Below are 21014 nucleotides of genomic sequence, written 5' to 3'. Positions count from 1 at the left end.
GGAACGGCCTTATGTAATGGTTAGAACACACGTCTTTAACACCAAGGACCAGAGATCGAATCCCGCACTCGGGATAGTCTTTCGGAAAGCCAAGTTGGTCCCGATATGAACTTGTTTCGGGCTAAAAATCTCGTTAATCAAGATAGAAATAAGTTAAACAAATCAAAATAATCGATTCTACGTATTCTACAGATAAAGTTCTATATGCTCCACTATGAAGCAGCTCAATTTTAGCTGTTGAAATAATAAAATTACGGAATTACAAAACGATGTAAGTGAGCAATTCTCGCTGAAACCAGGCCGCCATCGGCACCCATCGTTAGAATTCCAATTTTATGTCACTGATCGCTAGTCTATGCTAAAACTAAAAGGTGATCCTTTCGGTTTTCTCAAATAGGTGGACCCCCCGTACGCCTAGCATTTTTCGATAAATCGGAAGTAATTCTTCATGTGATATGTCTCATATTTCCTTTGGAACACAAAACAAACTTGATGACATCGTAAAGAGGAAGGATTTAATTTAAAGCTTTAATCTGAGACTAAAAAAAATTGGCGGCCATGTTGAATTTTGTTTAAAACCCCGTTTTTCACCATTAGAGCACCGATCGCTTAGAGTTCTGAGATCACCTTCAAAAAAAAAAAGCTTAGTGAGATAGGCTACAAAAACTAGGTGAGCAATGGTATTTCTTCTTCCTCTTCTTGGCATTAACGTCTCCACTGGGACAGGGCCGGCTTCTCAGCTTAGTGTTCTTATGAACACTTCCACAGTTATTAACTGAGAGCTTTCTTTGCCAAAGTTGCCATTTTCGCATTCGTATATCGTGTGGCAGGTACGATTATACTCTATACCCAGGGAAGTCAAGGAAATTTCCAATCCGAAAAGATCCTGGACCGACCGGGAATCGAACCCAGACACCTTCAGCATGGCGTTGCTTTGTAGCCGCGGACTCTAACCACTCGAATAAGGAAGGCAATGGTATTTACCCAATGAAATAAATTATTTTCTTGATCATGTTCTACGATTTTGACGTATATTGCGAGTACAATTAATGAAAACTTTGTTTTTTGTACAACAAAGAAACAAAATTTCAATCGTTGGTTCTTTTTTCGAGTCGAGTAAAGAATAATTTAAGTGAAAATATTTGGCAGCCACGTTGGATTTGATTTTAAGTAATGCTCAAGTACGATTTTTCACTTTTGAAATCTAACCAATACTCAGCCCTGTCGTCGTGAAATTTGAGCTTCTTGGACGTCCTTTTTTGAGAAGGGCGTTGCTATAGCCCAGAGGGCGCTTCTATTCACAGGCGTTAATGATATCAGCTCATAAGAAATATTACAAATATTTTAATACATAGGGATCAACTGTGATGGAGGTTGTGTTGCTATGGGTTTTCGACTTTCAGTGTATATAGATCAAAAACGGAAATCCAAAAACCCTTGGCAACATTTTAATATATAAAAATTGCAAATATCACAAATACTTTAATATACATTCCTAACGAACGAAAACCAAAATGCATTTGCACGTATTTAGTTGGTGTTCCATTTTTATTGAAATATGGAACGAAGAGATCAAGTACATGGACTTAAACATTATTTAGTTGAAAAGTTTGCTGATGTAAAAAGTGAATGTTATTTTGCCCTAGTATCAATTGAACCTACCTTAACAATACCTACTGTATATGCTATGTGACTATTTCCTAGAGTCATACTATTACGATGTACCATTCAAATCGAAATCAAAATCCATGAAATAAACTTAGTCTTGTAGAACCTATCACTCAGTGTAAAAGAAATCATCTCTCTCAAATTGTTTGTGTTTCAGGGAATATATGAGAAGAAGATAAGAGAAGAAATACATATAATTTATCAAAAACTGAGCTTTTTTGCCAACTATCAAGCTATGGTCCAGCAATTTGAGTCAACCTAAATGCTTCTCCTCTAGTTTTATAAAATTTAGGCAAAATAAGACGCAAACTGTAATTCATATTATATATGACGATGGTAACCGCGTTTCAGCGATTATTACTCAACCATAACTCGGAACATTTTTAACGAAATATTATGCGTATTCTCAGTCATGTCAGACCAGAAAAAAATGTAGACTTGCGAAGAAAAGTTTAAAAATTAAACATAAATAAATCAATACCTGTGATTCGATGTTTCGAATGTTTGATTATGTTTGTACGTAAAGTAATATATGAGGCATACTTAGAAAAATATATAATATTTTTTCTTTTAAAAAAATGAATCAAATAATTAAGTTTAATAAGATTTTCTTGAGTTTTCCAAAACCAGAACATCTAGATAATTTGAACTATTTTTTTACATAAAGAAGAAGTGTTTGATTTTCATCCAAATATATGGCTTGAATTACAAATAAAATATCGCTGTTGAGGTGAAAACAATATTATAAAAGTCAACAATTTCTCTGGTTTTCAATATATTTCGCAATGGTTTTATCTTTTGCATCGAATTGCCGGACGCTTCGAAAGCCGGACACCTTGAACATTTTCTTATTTTTTGCCATGTTTAAGAAAGTGTAAATGTAATGTTAACACTCAGTTAAATTCTTTGATTTTTAATGTTTATTGTGAATGTCAACGTATCCCAGTAGGCTTTAAAATCATAAAAACAGAAATAAAAAAATAAACTGCGCGTGAAATCGTCAGTTGATTTTCCGCCTGATAAACAATTTCCTAAGGTTTGTGCTCGGATATGTGCTCGAAGTTTTCATAGTCAACATACGTTTCTGTGTTGTTAAACGTGACTAAAAGGAGGAAAAAAGTGTGTTTTTGTTGCCAGCTAGTGAAATTTACCGGTATTTATATGAACATTTCTTTATTAATGGTTAAATTCAAGTGTCCGGATTACGAAGCATGATTTTCTGCAGCTTCAAAAGCCGGACATCCGAAATTGTGATTTAAAATGTGCCTCTATTTTAATCATAATGATCAAAATGGACAATTGATGATTGTAAAAGTGATTTTGAGAACATTCGGTAAAAAAAGTAAATTGTTACCTTCCGTTTCGGAAAAATAATTTGAAAAGAATGTATCTCGTTAAGTTCTAGATGTCGCACTTCATTGAATCTCATGCGGCGATAGAAGAGAGTTTTGTGATTTGTCTTTGTTTTTCACATCAGTTTTGACTGTTTAATAGTTAATACTGTAAGCTGGTAATATAACCTTAAATAAAGTGCTAAAAATTCAATTCGAATGAAATACTTACAAAATCTTTGAATTTTTATTTAAATAAGAGTGTCCGGAATCCAAAGGAAATGTGTCCGGAATTTGAATCAGCTCGAAAGCGATGTCCGGATTTCAAAGCAAGACATACAATGGAACTTTTTTTATTTTACCGTGATGAATCAATACCCGGACGCTTAAGCGGTGCAGCGTGATCTAATTCCAATATCAATATATTTGAATTAGATTTGATTAACACACTATCGTGTCACGAATTGTTTCGACTTTTATCTTGATTATTATTGCAAATATTCTAGTTAAAATAACGAATATAATATGGAAATAATGTTTTTATTACACATGTCTTGTTTTCAAATCCGGACATGTTAATCAAAAAACTGGACATTCTTGAATCAATCTCCGGACATCCGTGTTTGAGCCAGCTTAATTCAAATAAATTTAAGAAAATTCAATTTAAATGTGGCTATTCTATCATATTTTCTGTTGTTAAATACAGGGAAGCACATAATAATGTTTTTAAAAATGAATAATCAAGATTATTCTGTATTTCGGTTACTCATATCTTTTGGTTGTAGCCGCGAGCAAATAATCTGCAACAATCGTCATCATAAAGTCGACTTTTCCACTACAATTTGATTTCATACACGACTATCCACTTTTTTTTGCATTTATTTCAGTTTTCGGTGCATTTTTATTACAAAATAGATATTCACTCAAGCAAACTACAAGTTAAACGTATAGCGTTCGGATTTCAAATCCATGGTTCACAAATCCGGACACTCACTTATCACACGAAAAAATGTCTTTTTACACTTGTTTTCACAGTTTTGAAGTGTTCCAATCATTTATCTAACATATTTAAACACAAACTATGATTTGCAACAATTCGCATACAATGTCATTGAAATTAATTATCGTTAACTTGACCGCTCTTTTTTTTGCTGAATGACTTGAACTACGAAAACTGCACTACGATATAATGGTGTCAAACTGATGCTTGATTTTTATTCTTATTTTCATTAATTATATGACAATGGCTGTTGGATCAAATTGTAGTCAAATCATGAGCAATGTTATAAAGCTCAGATGTGAATCATTAAAACCACATAATTATTTAAATTCACATTGTATTCAGTAGAAATTACCAGAGTGTCCGGATATTGGTACCGTCCGGATTTTGTTCACTACGGTAGTGAGATTTTCCACAAACATTGTATTTTTCTTTGCACAGCAACAAAAATTGAACTATGTACGGTGTGGAAATATTTTATAGCTTCTAGATATACAAGAATTTGCTTATGAAATTCAGGAAGTGCCATTTTGGCTAAAATAGATACCTTAGAGATCTTTTATTAAAAATAAAGACTTTTTAAAAATTTGCATTAAAATTCTCTAAAAAGAAACCAACTACCAGTTCTGTCTTAAGGATCATGCATTAGATCAACTTTAGTTATCATTCATATTTAATATTATGAAAAACGTTTAAATTCATATCCTTTTTGAATCGGTTTCATTTTTAAAAACATGACAAAAATAGACCAAACTGCATGCCTTTACAATTAGTAAGGTTGTCCTAATTTCCTCATCTATTTCTAGATTACAAATGAATGAATCGTGGGTAGGACAATCCTTTGAATGTCCTACCCAGGTGTTTTCGTGCGTAGTACATGCCCTACCTGTCCTACCCATTTCCCGCGCCACTGAAACTACTGTATTTCGTTAAGTAACTTCAGTTCAATTATCCACTTTCCATCCGAAATCGCATGGACGAACACGATTTGAGGGAAATACTGTTGCTGGAATACCAGTTTTAACAAAATTACTAAATCAAAATTTTATAACGATGTCCATACTTTTTCTCTTCCGCAGGTGCGTGTTTCTGGGACATTGGTATCAACCATTTATAAGAATCAACGAAGTTAAACTTCCTTCTGTAAGTATTCATCATAAGTTCAAAAGATTTTCAACGTGTGTTTTCCGAAATTTATTTATTATCCTCAGCCTTTTAATGCTCGTACGTTTTTATTCATAAACGGTTTACTTCTTTCACCAACTATTTCATGACCGCATTTTTAAAAGACGGTTAGTATTGCTGTGTGCGTTTGAAATGCAAATATCAAATGCGGGAACACCAAACGCCGTAAGATTTTTCACAAGAAATGCGATGTCAAAGATAGATTTTTCTTGCAAGGCCGGCGGTGATTTATTTTATCGTTGCTAGGTGTCCTTTGATTGTTTTGTATTACCGCATTTGGAGGACGTTTAGTCAAGATTTACATCTCAAATGCGAACAGCAATAAATCATGATTAAAAATTGATGATTATACGTTAAATCAGGTGAAAAGATTTTCGATTTGATTTTTTTTTGTAATCAAGTTTACGATAAATCCCATATTTTTGACTTCGTTACAGCCGACTAATTGAATTTCTGATCATAAATGAAATCATGACTATTGATCAAGAATTTGTATACTCAGCGCTTTTACGGTCGGTGCTGTTTTCCAGTAAAAATTGTAAATTGATGCTTACGCTCTTCGGAATTTTGCCATCATATTGATGGCATTCTTGGTTACATTTCCGAGGGTTTCCGTATTGTTTTACCTTCAGGAGATGTTCTAGTTTCACTTTTTATACCGCAGAGTCGTTAAGACATGCTCCATCGCCAATACAATTGAGCAGGAATTTGTGAGCCTAGGGGTCAAACAACATTTTGCGTACAAACCTACCCGCTGGATGGTTTTGTTCCGGCTAAAGATGTGGCACTCGTTAAGCTGACATTTTTGCAATGTTTTCACGGTTTATTCCGAAACTACCGGCACAAAAGCCGGAACGATTCCAATTTTAATGTTTTTTCGTTTACCTATGACAAATATAAACTTGGATTTGAAAGACTTAAAATGACTTCATGAAATGAGTTCATGATTCCAGATCCTGCTTTATGATTACATGACTCAACCGTCCACTTGTCATCACCAAAATTGAAATCATATATGACAGGCATCAACATTCATGGAATGTACTCATTCTTTCATGAACTGTATTCGTGATTCCAGATACTGCTTCATGATTTCATGACTGACAATACCCACTTATCATATCAAATATAGGAATTATGAATGACAGATAACTATATCGATGAAAACCTTCTGCTGAAATTCTAGTGGATTTTAAAATGAAGTAACAGAAAAAAATTTGATTCCGGCAAGAATTTTCATGTAAATTTAGAGGTAAAAATTTGTTAAGTTTTTAGATAAAGGCTAGTTGTAACTGATAATTTCCTGCATATTTTTTATATGGAAATGACTAACAAATTCAAAATGATATATGTATGAATCTCCACAAAACGATTGAATAGCAAGCATCCTATCTGCCCACTTTATATCAATCACCAATCCAACAGTTATTTGATGGGCTTTGAAATATCTGCTGGCAACAGCTCAGAAGCCAATCAATGATCTTCTGAAGTACCTAATCATCAACCAGCAGCCAACCTCCAATTCAAACAACTACAATGTTTCAAAATTAATTGCTGCTCAACTGCGAAACCATTCCATCAAGCGTGCGTTCAAGTGAAAAATATAGCCTCAGCCGTTTATTGACAGATGAATATATTTTCGCATCATAGACATTCCCTTGAATAAACGCACGGAGGGGTCTCCGTAGACTCTGCTGACTAGCAGCAAAGTCTCACGCCGAACGGTCTGCGCTGCAGATGTTGCCCCGTTTCGTTTGGCAAATGCGTATGAGTGGGGCTTTTCATGCGAAAATATCGATCCCTTCTCCGCTGATCCTAGCCATCAGTGCGTGTCCATTGAACTGGAATGGATTCTACCATGATGATGACACGGTTGGCACTGGGAATTTGTATCATCATCGTCTTCATCATCATTTACCAGAGCGAGAGCTGCCCAGCGAGAGCAGCAACATAAGCAGATATAATATGCCTTTGCACCGCATTCATCCATTTGACAGCAGCTATCAGCTTTCCATTTGATTGAACCCGCGCTCCGCAGGCCATCGACGCACACAGGAGCTGTTTGGGGCAATCATGGATAATATTATTTCGTGCGCTTAAGAATCTTCTAATGCTCTAATGTTATCTACAAAACGATTATAGCTCACTAAGGTTGATTTCGAACCATTTTTTGACACCGAGTAATTGAATACAAAAACATGCCCTTTTAACATGTCTTCAAGTTGCATTTCAATGTCCACAACTTGTCAAGATCAATCTATGCATCAAAGTTTGTTTCAATCAAGCCTGTTCAAGCTTTTTGAACGACAGGCTAAACATCAAAAGGAATATTGTGTGTCCAGCAAAACTTGATTGGTTGACTTGTTATTTTCAACATATTCGTTAAATTATTATTTTTAAATAAAAATACAATTAGATAATTGCTTTCTAAGTTGATTAGTGATAAATTCTTTCTTCGTTTATTCACACGTTCTTTCAAATTTTTCGGTATGTTTTCAATTCTATTCTATTCTAAGTGCTTGCACAACCAATAATGAAAAGCATCCTGGAAATACCTGAACTTTGTATAAAATTTTCGGTATGATTTGAACATAAAACGAGAATGTTTCCAAGGAGGCCCTGGCGTAACCTGTGCCAGGAGGCTTCGTCAGCATCTGGGTGTACAGATCATGATCACTAATTAAGCATCCAATCTGACCACATTTCTCCTTCCGATCCACGCTCAATGTTTCGGAGTAACGTTTTATCACACAACTCACCGTGCACTGCTTTATTCCAAGTTGTTTTCCGATGTCCCTATGCAAGAGTTGAGGATTTTTGATGTGCTTTTACAAAATCAATTCGCGACGCTGCTCTTGGGATGACGCCATTTTATCAATTTTCTAAAAACTGACAGCGATAAAATGCAGAGTAAACAACACACTCTCAACAATCTTTACTAAAATTTTCAATAGAGAATACTCAAATACTCAATGTTTCATAGCGTTTTTTCGTGATGCTATTTGGTGTAAAATACTCTTCATTTATCATAAGCAGCTGTTAATAACACTCATAAATGATAAATTCTTTTGATAGTCCAATTTTATATACAATTATTGTATTTCGAAGCAGCACAAGACGTTTGATGTGTCGCAAACTGTAAATGGCATTGAAATGACAACTGTTACAACTGTGAGCTGCCAACTGATGCTGCACAGAAAGAAAAAATCATGTAAAATGCAACGCGAAATCATGCACATAAAGTCAAGATTCACATTTGTATCCTATGAAGAAATCTTCATATTGCTGCAATAATAAAATTATAAAATTCATGTAAAGTTGATGATGGATATGGGATTCTTAGTATTAATGTAATAATTTCATTATTTTGATAGAATTCCTGGTAGTATTTTTGTAACTCATAGAAACAAAAACCAATTCTCACAGTAGTGGTTGAATTGAGGAAGTATTTTTTGGAACTCTAGCAGAAATCTCCAGTTTTTGGATACACTTTTGGAATAACTTTAAAAATTCTTATAAGTTTAGTTTATTATCGAACTCTTGTATTACATTCGATGCATGGAAATTTTGTAATTGGTGGGAGTTCTATTGGTCATAATCCAGAGATTTTTATGGAAATTGTTTTAACTCCGGTGGTAATTGTTAAAATTCAACCAGGATCTCCCCTGCAACACCAGGGTTTCCATCGAAACCATAACGATCCTAATCGATCCTAATCGATATCATAAATCATCTCATACTCATAAATCATAAATAGAATCAATACTCATAAATCATAAATAGAATTATATATTTACTCTGGAATCTTCACGGAGCTGCTAATCAATACCAATGGCTTTTACAAGGGCTCCAATGACTGACATCAAAATTTCAAAGATTCGCCCAAGAATTCCAGGATTCTCACCGAAATTTCATGGATTCTTACAGAACTACGATTTTAAAGATATCCACAGAATTCCAAAAGATCCCATAGATTCCCACCCGAATTCCAAAGTTCTTTCCGTAACGAGTTGTTTCTAATATTTTCACAAGAATCCCATAATGGCTTCCAGAATATCAGAAGTCTTACAGGGATTCAGACAATTCCAAAGCAAATCCGAGAATCTGGCACTTTGAAATGATTACGTCGAATTTACATTTACTTCCGCGTTGAATCTATGACATTTGGTCGTTGGCTTGTTTCCGTTTAAGATCAGCTTATCCCGAGTCTCAGAAAACGCTTGAACGAAAAAGCAGCATGAAACATAAAAAACGCAAGAGGTAGATTAATCCCTTGGAAGAGCGTCTATCAAATTGAATATCAAAGTTTTGCTAATCGCATATAGATTGTTGGTAAACTAGCTGATACTTTTTCAATTATTCAATCACTCTTGCATTATCGACAAAATGCTACATACTATTTTGACTCGAGCACTATTCTTTCCACGAAATGTCGGTTCGATCAAATAAGGACTGTTCATTTTATAAAGTGGACACCTTGTTTATGCTATATATTTTTTATTTATTGATGAAATCGTAAACGGTTTTCTGTGTATCGTTCAACTATTATTCTACAATGTTATGAAAATACAGAAACTTACAAAATGCTTTCGGTTGAAGCACTAAATAGTTTTTGCAAAAACTCCTAAGAAAAACTGTTCGTCAAGTTTAAGCATTATTTTTCGCATGAAAAAAATCCTAAATTTAATGAACAAATTGTATGTTTTTTTTTTTTTTCCTTACTTAAAACGTGTTTATTTCCATTATTTTGTGATTTGTTACATGATTACAATTTTCTGTTTTACAAAACAAGCACGTGATCGTGTATTCTTCTATTTATATATTAACCTATATATTGCAATTTATAATGAATTTCAATTCTTCTACAGATACATCTTCTCTATCATTTTCAATAGCATACCTTAAAAATTCTAAAAACATTTTCGATGCGATCTTTCTTTCTAACTGATTGTATGTTCTCAAAACTGGAAATTTAAAATCATCAAAACTAATGTTTCTAAATTTACGCCTGTTTAACAATTTAATTTGTGTTACAGTAAACCACCAACAGTTTCTAATTTTGGGGCATGTAGAAAACCTATGCTTCAAATCCTCAATCTCTTGAGGACAATAAACACAGTTTGGTGATACTCGACTGCCAAACCGAAACTGTTTTTCAGCACAAATGATTTTCTCATTGATTAAGAGAAACCATGTTACTTGATGGTCTGAAGAAATCTGTCTACTGAATACATTCTTCCAAATAATGTCCCATCTAAATTGTGGATATTTCTCCGTTATATGTGGTTTAGGTAAGTTAGAACAGAAATGATTATAAATGCTTTGAGATGTTGGATTATTTTTTATGTTTTCGGAAATATACGCTAGTTCTAAATAAACAGTTTTGAGAAAATGTGCATTGCACGGTAAATTTTTCATGTTTGGAGGATTTTCAATTCGATCAGTATAATTATGTAAGAAAGGTGACGATTGACGCAGTCGAAGAAATCTGTTGATTAGCAACGATTTACACTTATGTTCTGGTGAAATGAGACCTAAACCTCCTCTTTTCCTTGGCAAACACAGTTGATTGAAAGAAATTCTTAAAGAACAACGATACCACAAAAAATTTCCAAAGAGCGATTTTATTTTTGTTAGAGTTTTCTTATGGACCGAAACCGTTGATGCCGTATACCACATACGCGATGACGCATAAGTGTTCAGGAAAATGATTTTTTGAATTAAATTTAAATTTCTGAATTGACTATTCCAAAGCATATACCTCAAATTTTGTAAAATTTCGTCCCAGTTCTTTTGAATCATCGCGTTGCTATTATTATTGAACCAAATTCCCAAAATCTTCAAATACTCTTCGTGCTCCAGCCAATCAGGTAAAATAAAATTATTATTTGATCCTATCCTCATTGCTTTCGTTTTATTGTAATTAACCTTCGCCCCAGCAACTAATTCAAAATTATCGAAAATTTGTTTCACTACACTCAGTTTCCTCACATCAAAAATGATCAGACTTATGTCATCTGCATAACCTACCAGTAAGTTCATTTCATCTTCACAAATATTCTGGATCTTTTGCAAAAGAGGCTCAAGATAAAAGCAAAACAGAATCATTGCCAATGGATCTCCCTGTCGTACTGATCTTTCAATTCTAATCGTTTCAGACATATTACCGTTAATAAGAATCCTTGAATACGTGTTATTCTGGCATAACCTCATAAAATCAACAAATCTGTTATTTATTCCCATTTTTGATAAAGTCGCTAAAAGATACTCTTGATTTACCCTATCAAACGCCTTTTCAAGATCGAAAGAAATGAGCAACCCCTTTTTTCTTTTCAAATTTATCTCCACAATTTTATTTCTTATGCCACAAGTGGCTTCAAAGATAGTTCTGGAACCATTGGAACACTTCTGTGTATTTGATAGTAAAGCTTCATTCAGTTTAACTAATCTGTTTTTGAGGATTCTTGAAACTAACTTGTAGTCAAAGTTCAACAATGTTATTGGTCTAAATCCGCTAATGTCATTGTTTGTTTTTTTTCTTTCTGATCAATACTATTACTCCTTCTAAAAATTTGGTTGATGTTTTTCCGTTAATCACTTCATTTACCACTAACAGAAGCTCTGTCTTGATGATTTCCCAACATTTAATATAAAAGTTTTTTGTTAATCCATCTTTTCCAGGAAATTTTCTTGACTGGCTCGTTTTAATAGCTTGAAACAACTCTTCTTCTGAAATGGGATCCATTAACCTACTATTTGCTGGAAAATTATCTTGTATAGTCTTTTGCGGCTCGAACGAATTTTCGATAACTACATTACTTTTAGTATACAAATTTTTGAAAAATGTGGTGATTTCTTCAGTGACAATCTCAATATCCGCTTCATCTTGACCATTGATACGAAGAGTTTTAATATGAGTTTTTTCTCTACGTTGTTTTTGTTCTCCTAACTGAAAAATCGAAGAATTTTCCCCACTGATGAAGGTTTCAGAACGACCGTAAAAGTTATTTGACATTTCTTTTTGCAGCGCCAGCATCTTCGCTTTAACTTTGTTGATTTCACTCAAAACATCTGGATTAGTCAAATAATCGTTGTATAAAATGTTCAACGCCGAATAAAAAAACTCCATGGTATCGCTATAACGTCGTTTCAATATACTATATTTCCATTTGAAAAATGAGACTGTTTTAATTTTCGCATACTCATTCCACCAGGAAAACCATGAATCATAATATCGCTTCTGCCTTACCCAATATATCCATTTTCTCTAAACTCAGCTAGATTTTCATCCGTCAAAGCCAAATCGTTCAAACGCCACAACCCTCGGCCAAATGGTCTACCCAAATTTGGCAACTTAAGCTTCAAAATTACAATTTTATGATCGGAGAATGCACAAACATTTGTCCGCACGTTGCTCACGTACCCTTTCAAATCATCGCTTACATAAATCCTATCAAGCCTCGCTCCTGACCCGCTTCTGATAAAAGTGAAATCAACTGCATTTTTGTGTACTATTTGCCAAACATCATTTAATTTTAATGATTGCACAACAAACTTCAACGACTGACTAAAATTCGAACCGTGGTTTGCATCTTTTTTATCTATTACCGAATTGAAATCTCCTCCAACAATTAACCTTCCGTCTCCATTATTAACGTAGTAGTGAATAGTGTCTGTAAAAAACCGCTCTCTGAGAGATTTTTGAGCCGTTCCGGAAGGTGCATAAATATTACATATGGCTGTGTGATTCTCGATCTTTAAGCTTATTACTCTGGAGTCAATACTTTTCTGTACATGTGAGGTGTTGATATGAGATTTAACTAGTATTGCTGTGCCGCGTTTATTTAAATCAATATTCGAAAAAGTGTCAAAACCGCTGATCGTAATGTGCTCGTGTACTTCCTGCAACATCAAAATATCCAAATCCATCAAATAGATAAACGATCTCAGAGCATTTATTTTGTTTTCATTTGCAATTCCGTTGATGTTTAGAGTACCAATATTATACGAGAGCATATCCATTTTATGATTATTCAGAAGAATCCACCGATAGACCAATCTTCTTTCTCGAAGGTGACTTGCAACCACTTGCATGAGTACCATCCATATCATCGTCCGAGATATCGAGACCATCAAAATTGTTCGAAACCTCAATACCAGAGGCGATTGGGTTCACAGCCATTGAACCACGTGCTAGTTTCGATGTGGCAGTTTTGGCAGCCGAGCTTTCTGTGTTTTCGCTTGGCGATTGAAACTTTGAGTTAGTGTTAGTGTTAGTAGACTTGATCGCTAGTTTTTCGTTTGATTCTACGGTGTTAGTAGTTATTTTCTTTCTATCTTGACCTTGACTTGAACTCTTGTTGAATAATTGTGTTAGGTTGGTGTAGTTCGGGTCTACCCGATTCTTCTCTGCTTCACTGCTAACAGAATTACGAATTTCCTGACTAGTCCCTGTCTGATTAGAAGTTTTCAATACTCCTGCATAATCGACACCTGATGCTCTAAGCCTATCACTGATATTACCTCCATTCAATTGCATTTCCATGTAGCCAGCTTCGATGCATTTCCGCCCCCAATGAACTGGTTTTCCGCAGTGCCTGCACGTTTGTTGTTGGTGTTTGTATGTGACGAGGGTGACTTCTCCATTGATGTTGATGTATGATGGAATCGCTGTATGCAGTCGGATACGAACCGATCTTACACCATTCGGAATACCCTTCAGAACGGCTGGCTCTGTCCACATCTCTTCCTTCAACCAAACAATGTCCCCATATCTTTCCAATTCCTTTTCAATCGATGAATTTTCGGTTTGCGGTGAAATATCGTGTACTCGAACTGTAGTTGCGCCATCCTCCATGAATACGTTGACCTTGTATTTTACATTGTCCACGCTGATCTCATAGTTTCCGTCATTACGCTCGGTAACGGCTATGGCTAGCTCTTCCGTCTGACACTCGATGAAAACCAATGACTTTCCTGTGTTATGCTGTAGCGATTGAATGCTCGAAAACTGAATTCTCAACTTGTCGTGGATGAACTTGGCAATCATTTCCATGTTGATCTTCTTGGCTGGCAAATTTGCAAGATCGATAACCAACGTGTTAACACGTGGTCCGTTCGACGTTAGATGATACGGCGATGAAGCCATTGTTTCGTGTTTGTTCTGTGGTTTATTGTTTGTCGTACCAGCCGAAACTGGAGAAAAAATCACTTTTGTTTCACACTCCGCACAATAGAAAGACGTCCTCTCTGAACGATAGCTAAAACGGAACTGAGAAAAACTGTTCGTCAAGTTTAAGCATTATTTTTCGCATGAAAAAAATCTTAAATTTAATGAACAAATTGTATGTTGGTATCCTTTACTATTCAACTTAAGGTAGAGCTTTTAAAAACATCAATAATATTCTATCAGTTCCTGACGCTGAGTCACTTTAGTGATCTATTCCTTATGGTCAAATTTGCTGATACACCATCTTTTTACTACCAGCAAAAAAGTAAAGTAATAAGCGTGTTCAAAACTGGTTTAGATTACTAAAGAAACTATATATGTATAAAAAAAAACAAAATCTTGAGTTTTAACCGCATTCTTGGGTACCAAATTTACTCTTTATGGTCGTTTTATTGAAAAATCCCATACTTTTAAAATTATATACGCATGTTTATCGATCTAGAGCAAACTGTAAGCGTTTTTATCAAAATATTTTGATAGGTAGTCTCAGAATAACACATTCTGAAAATAATACATGCAAAATAAATTTGATTTAATTCAAGCAGTGCCGCCAATCTTGTCTTCTGAAAATAAATTATTTGTTTTTCTATTGTGCTTAAAATATGACGTGGGGACTAAATCAGCAACTCTATGAAGGCGTAAGTTATTTTTATTATAAATACTATATTATAACTTCCGTCTGGACGTACTTTAAACCTTAAAATTCTACTCATATCAGTTCCATTTAAATTTAAGATATTTTTCTTAAAAAAAATGATAAAAAATGATTTTATGATATCTGCAAAATTGCTTCTCCAAAAATACCTTGATGTTTTTAGCAAGCTTCTAATTGATGATGCTTTCTAAGTACAACCATTTTTTGAAAATAAAAAATATAAATTGTCGAATTTTCCTGCCGATTTTTAATAATCCTTGATTTTGATAACCTCCAAAAATCGACCGTTCTAAACGTTGTGCCTTATTAGTGTGAAATCATATTATTTTGGTAACTTTTTTATTACCACAGCATTATACAATATTAGTCGAACGATGTACAGAAAACCGATTTCGATTTCATTGATAAATTAAAAAGATATTGCATGTCCAAAGTGTCCACTTTATAAAATGAACAGTCCTTATCATTTGCTTTCGGTTTCAACTAAACCTTTTCGACAAATGTCCCTTCGACCAAATGTACTTTCGACCAAACGTCATTCAACCAAATGTCATAGATTCCAAAACTCACATTGTTGCTTCATGGTTTTTACTGAAATGTAAATTATTTAATTCAATTCAGCAATCTAAAAGCATGAGTAGTAACCTCTGAACCTCACAGTAGCTTTGTACCATTTAACTTTGTTCATACCAACGCTTGTTTGTATTGCGTTCGAAAGGTGAAGTAAAGTAAAATGATACAAAAATGTTAAACTCGCGTTCCACGTGTAGCATTTACTGCCGAAAATGTAGTAAATTCAATTTCACTACATTTTATCAATACCATCCAATATTTGTCATCATGGCTTCCAACTTTTAAGTGTAGCCCGCAGCTAACGAGAGAAAAATCTGTTTTTTACCGAATTAATTTTGACAGTCAATCTCCTAGGAGCGAAATGTCACTTTTCCTTGCGGATAAATTAAGCGGAACATTTTTCCACACGGAAAAGCGACAGCTCCATTTGATTTGCACGGCAGACGTAATCGCCGTTATGCAATGGGCTCCACTTATCAGCAGCGGACTGCTTAAAGATTTTCGATAGCGGAATCATTTTTTTTGCCGTTTCAATCCTTTTGCACGGTACTTTCCAGCTGTGAACTATGCTTTGAGAAGAATACCCCATGAGAACAAACGAGCCGTGCCTATAGGTACCATTTACCCCAGGTTCACACATTCATACTATAATTCCGTTATTATTCTTTTTTTTTTGCATGTACAATACAATGATTGATAAAATTCATAAAAAATGGATGTATATGAGTAACCTATCATGTAACAAAGCCAGCTATCTAAAGCTGAGCAACAGGAGGTGCTCGGCAGAACTTGTAGTTTATTTACATATTCTTGTAACATTGTTTGTTGCAAAATACATTCATTTTTCAGATTATATTATACAGGTCGGACACGATTAGCCGGAGACTCGATTATCCGGTAACTCATTTATCCGGGATTTGATTATCGGGAATTTTAGACTCGATTATCCGGAATTTATTTTTTGATATTCTTGTATTTCTGTTTTCATGCCTAATTTTGAGATAATTAAGTATTGTAATATACAATATGAATGGTTAAGCAGTTTTGAACGTAGGTAGGAAAACAAAGGTTCGAAAAAGAAGTTTTTTGTGTATGCCAGTCAAAAATGTATTTTCTTCTCAAGACCTCTAATGTTCCTTGAAATAATTTCTGACTATGCTACTGATATAATACAACGAAAATAGATAATATTTAAGTTCTTTTATCGCAGCTTTAATTTATTTTTTAGTAATTCGATTATACGGAGGATTCGATTATCCGGAGTAATATACTTGTAATATTTATTTCATACAGTGGGGTACTGAAATCCGTACAGGCTCAAAATACGTACCGTGCTGCATCAATACCCGGACACTTAAGCCGGCACTAATGTTTAGAATACGTTTAGAGTAGGTTTCAATAAATAATCTTAAAAGTTTATGTTAGAACTACGTGAAAAAGACGAGTTTTCTGATAAAATTGAAGGTTTTATTATAGAAATAATTCAAACAATGTTGTCCTCAAATCCGGACACTTATGAATCAAAATCCGGACAGCTTGTAAAACATGTAATTATTAGAAGGAAAAAATGCAATTTTTTAAAATCAATTATTTTTACATAATACATTTTTTTTCTTTATTAGTATCATAAACATTACATTAATTTCATATACAGTCGACTCTACATGTTCGATGTTCTATATCTCGATATCTCTCCCTATGTCGATGATTGCTTCGGTCACTTCATTCTGTATACGATTTCTCTCTCTATGTCTCGATATCCTCTATATCTCGATATCTCCATATCTCGATGTGTTCCTAGTTGATTTTCGTTCCCAAGTTTCTCTCCGTATGTCGATATGAACATTATCAAAGGTAACTAGACCAGATTTAAGTGAATCAGAACAATTTGGAAACTCGAAAAGAAGTTTGTTTGTTTATTATTTTCCTAGTAACGGAGTGATTTTCAATCTAGTGTTCATCAAATTAGTGTTCTTTGTCTCGATCTCTCCCTATCTCGATGGTCCCTTCGATATCGAGATGTGGAGAGGCGATTGTATCTAGACATCTGTACATAGAACACGTTGTTAAACAACACTATCATCCTAATTTGGTAAAACAAATATAAGATTTTATTAACATTTTGTTAACAACATAATATATTTCATTTGCCGTAGCAGTTCAGATTTTTTACAGGTAAGTTGATTTCACCTGCTTATAAGAGAAAAAAAAACACGTTTTTAATTTACTCAAGGTGAAGATGAATCGAAGCCAAACTTCAAATTTTCAAGAGCACGGATCTGGAGAACCGAACATCCGTTTGGGCTGAAAACCTGAAAACCTAATCGATTGGTCACCACCAGCGAGTGATCAATCGATAAAGTTTTCAGCTTAATCGGATGTTTGGTCCTCCAGATCCAGAATTTGAGGTTTGGCTTCGATTTATCTTCACCTTAACCTAACTTAACCTAAACATATAACGCATTAATCGTGACAATACAATATTGTAACGATTTTTGCCTGAAATTAGTAATTATTTTATTTGACATTTGTTCCAATGTTTCAACAATGGATATTCTATGTAACTCATTGGTACTATACCAGGGAGGAAGCTTCAGAATCATTTTCAAAATTTTATTTTGAATTCTTTGTAGAGCTTTCTTTCTGGTATTACAACAGCTAGTCCATATTGGTACAACATACAACATGGCTGGCCTGAAAAATTGTTTGAACATCAAAAGCTTGTTCTTAAGACAAAGTTTTGATTTTCTATTAAAAAGGGGATAGAGACATTGTATATATTCATTACATTTGTCTTGAATGGCCTCAATGTGATTTTTGAAAGTTAAATTCTTATCTAGCATGAGCCTTAGATACTTAACTTCATCTGACCATATTATTGGAACCCCTCTCACCGTGACAACATGGCAACTTGATGGTTTCAAATAAAGAGCTTTTGGTTTTTGTGGGAATATTATAAGTTGAGTGTGTATTGAATTGTTTTGATTTTTTGCCTACGCACGGTACCCATTGTGAATGGTGGTCGGTCGCTTACAGTATACGTGAAACATCAAAATAAATCTTCAAAAATTTCTACCATACTAGAATACTGAATTTATTCAGCTTGATCACATTCATGCTTCAAAGTTTGTACGGATAATTTGCGGTCACCCTGTATATCGTGGATCGCATCACCAATTAATGGTGACTTCCATATTTTTACCTAATCCTACGACAACTGTGGAAATGCAAAGGTATACTCGGTCTCCAGTAACAATGGTTGTCTAACTAACTTTCCTTCCCTTCCCCGATAACCGTAAAGACATGGCCCGCGCCATTATTGACTTATATGATTTTTGGAGAATTTAGTGCAGATGTTTATCAACAAAAAATGTAGCAAAAGAGAAAAAAAAAACAAGAAAATGCATAAGAAAAAAGATGAAAATTTGTAAAATTGTAACATTTTTTCAATGTTTTTAACGTCTTCAAAATGTAACTATAAAATCTGACTTACAACAAGTAATAACCGCCAATTTGTTCTGGCTACTCCTCTGTGCGCCGTGTGGTTCCATTCGATACATCCGAATCCCGCTCATCCTTCCATGTCCTCACGTCCTGCTGGAAAACCCCAACCCCGAAAGCAGCTTACAATGCACCGTCACGCCAGAAATCGCACACGGATTAATGCGCATTCATCGACGGGTTAGCAGAATAACGATGATCGACACTGGTCAAGATGTTTAATAATCGGTGAAGACGGACGACGTTGGCCAACGTGTGGAATCCATTGGCGCCGGAATGGTGGTCGCTTTGCTTGGAGCGGGGAGAAGTGCATTAATTATGGAGTGTCGAATCAAAATTGCAGCCAACAACGCGTTCTGCTACCACCACCATCCTGTATCCTCTTCCCCAATGACCGTTGAAGACGATGATAAGGTACCGTTATGACCTGATTGGCGGCGCAGTGCGTTTGTTCACGTGCCACGACGAATATTCCCGGGAAGAGTTGCATACGGCGTGTTCCGTGCGGACTTCGGGAAGGAACGCCGCCACACAAACCAAGGTGCGATTGAAACCGGTTCAGTTGTTGTGATAAGTGATTGGGTTTCATCCCCAGGATGAATGGGCACTGGGCAACGAAGGGTGGTAATTTGGTGCACCTCAACGGACAAAATCGATCAAGCATGCCTGTTTCTCTTGGCTTCATGCTACATTTGATGTGAGGAATGACCGTTCTGGTGAAGTGCTGCACTGGTCGTATTTGATTAAGGTGGAATACCTACCATCATGAAACAAACTTGCAAGCGTTTCAAATCATGTTTCAAGGGTTGTATAGTTCCGTTATATTTAAGGATCAAAATAATGTGTGGGTGTCACGAGTTCTCAGAAGAGAACACATATTACCCATTATTCATAAATTCTTCTGGAAATTTTCTAGAAACTGATGCTTCTCTAGTACGAAAAAGAAAAATGCATGCAGAAGATTTACATGCATAACTTAGAATGTTTTTCCAAAATTTTATCCGGAATTTCCTTGAAAATATTCTGAAGGTTGCAGATGCAAAATATTCACAGAGTTGTTCTTCAAACTTTCGTAGGAATGTTCAAACAATTTTGCAGTGCAGTTCTCCGAACTTAACAAAGAAGTTCTCTAAACTCCGCGAAGAAGATCTCTGAACATCGCTGAGAAGTTTTGTAAACTTCACTGGTAAGTTTTCTGAACTTCGCAGAGAAGTTCTCTGAACATCGCAAAAAAGTTCTTCGATCTTCACAGAGAAGTTCTCTGAACTTCGCAAAGGAGCTCAGAAAACTTCTCTGGGAAGTTTACAGAACTTCTACACGAAGTTCTGAGAACTTCTTTGTGAAGTTCAGAGAATTTCTCTACAAAGTTCTGAAACCTTTTCAGTGAGGTTCACAAAACACCTCAGCGAGGTTCAGACAATTTCTCTGATGAATTTAGAGAACTTTTTTGTTAAAAAAGGAGAACTCCTCTGCAAAAGAGAAGTTTTTTGAAATTTACAGAGAAATTCTAGAAACTTCACAGGATTTCGCATTTAAGTTTTCTCAAATTCACAAAGAAGTATTCTGAACTTCTCGAAAATTCTTGATAAGTTTCTGGAATTTCTTATAGAAATCCTGGAACCTGCTGTTTAATTATTCGAAGCTTCCAAGAGTTTGAATTCCTTGACTAAAACATGACAATATCTTTTTCAGCAAGACCATGCTGATCCCAATTATAGTTCAAATTTAACCAAGCAATTATCCTCTTTTGAATTATACATCCATTCAGAAAACCTAACTGGCCATCGTAAAACAAGAGCCCCTCTAACGACATCTAAACGGTTATGGGAGCCAACACAAATTATCACGAACTCTACATTTCTGGACAAACAT

Source organism: Aedes aegypti, chromosome 3 (genome assembly GCF_002204515.2).
Source record: "Aedes aegypti strain LVP_AGWG chromosome 3, AaegL5.0 Primary Assembly, whole genome shotgun sequence".
NCBI lineage: Eukaryota > Metazoa > Arthropoda > Insecta > Diptera > Culicidae > Aedes > Aedes aegypti.
The sequence above is the reverse complement of the archived record's forward strand: the minus strand, read 5'-3'. Positions refer to the sequence as shown.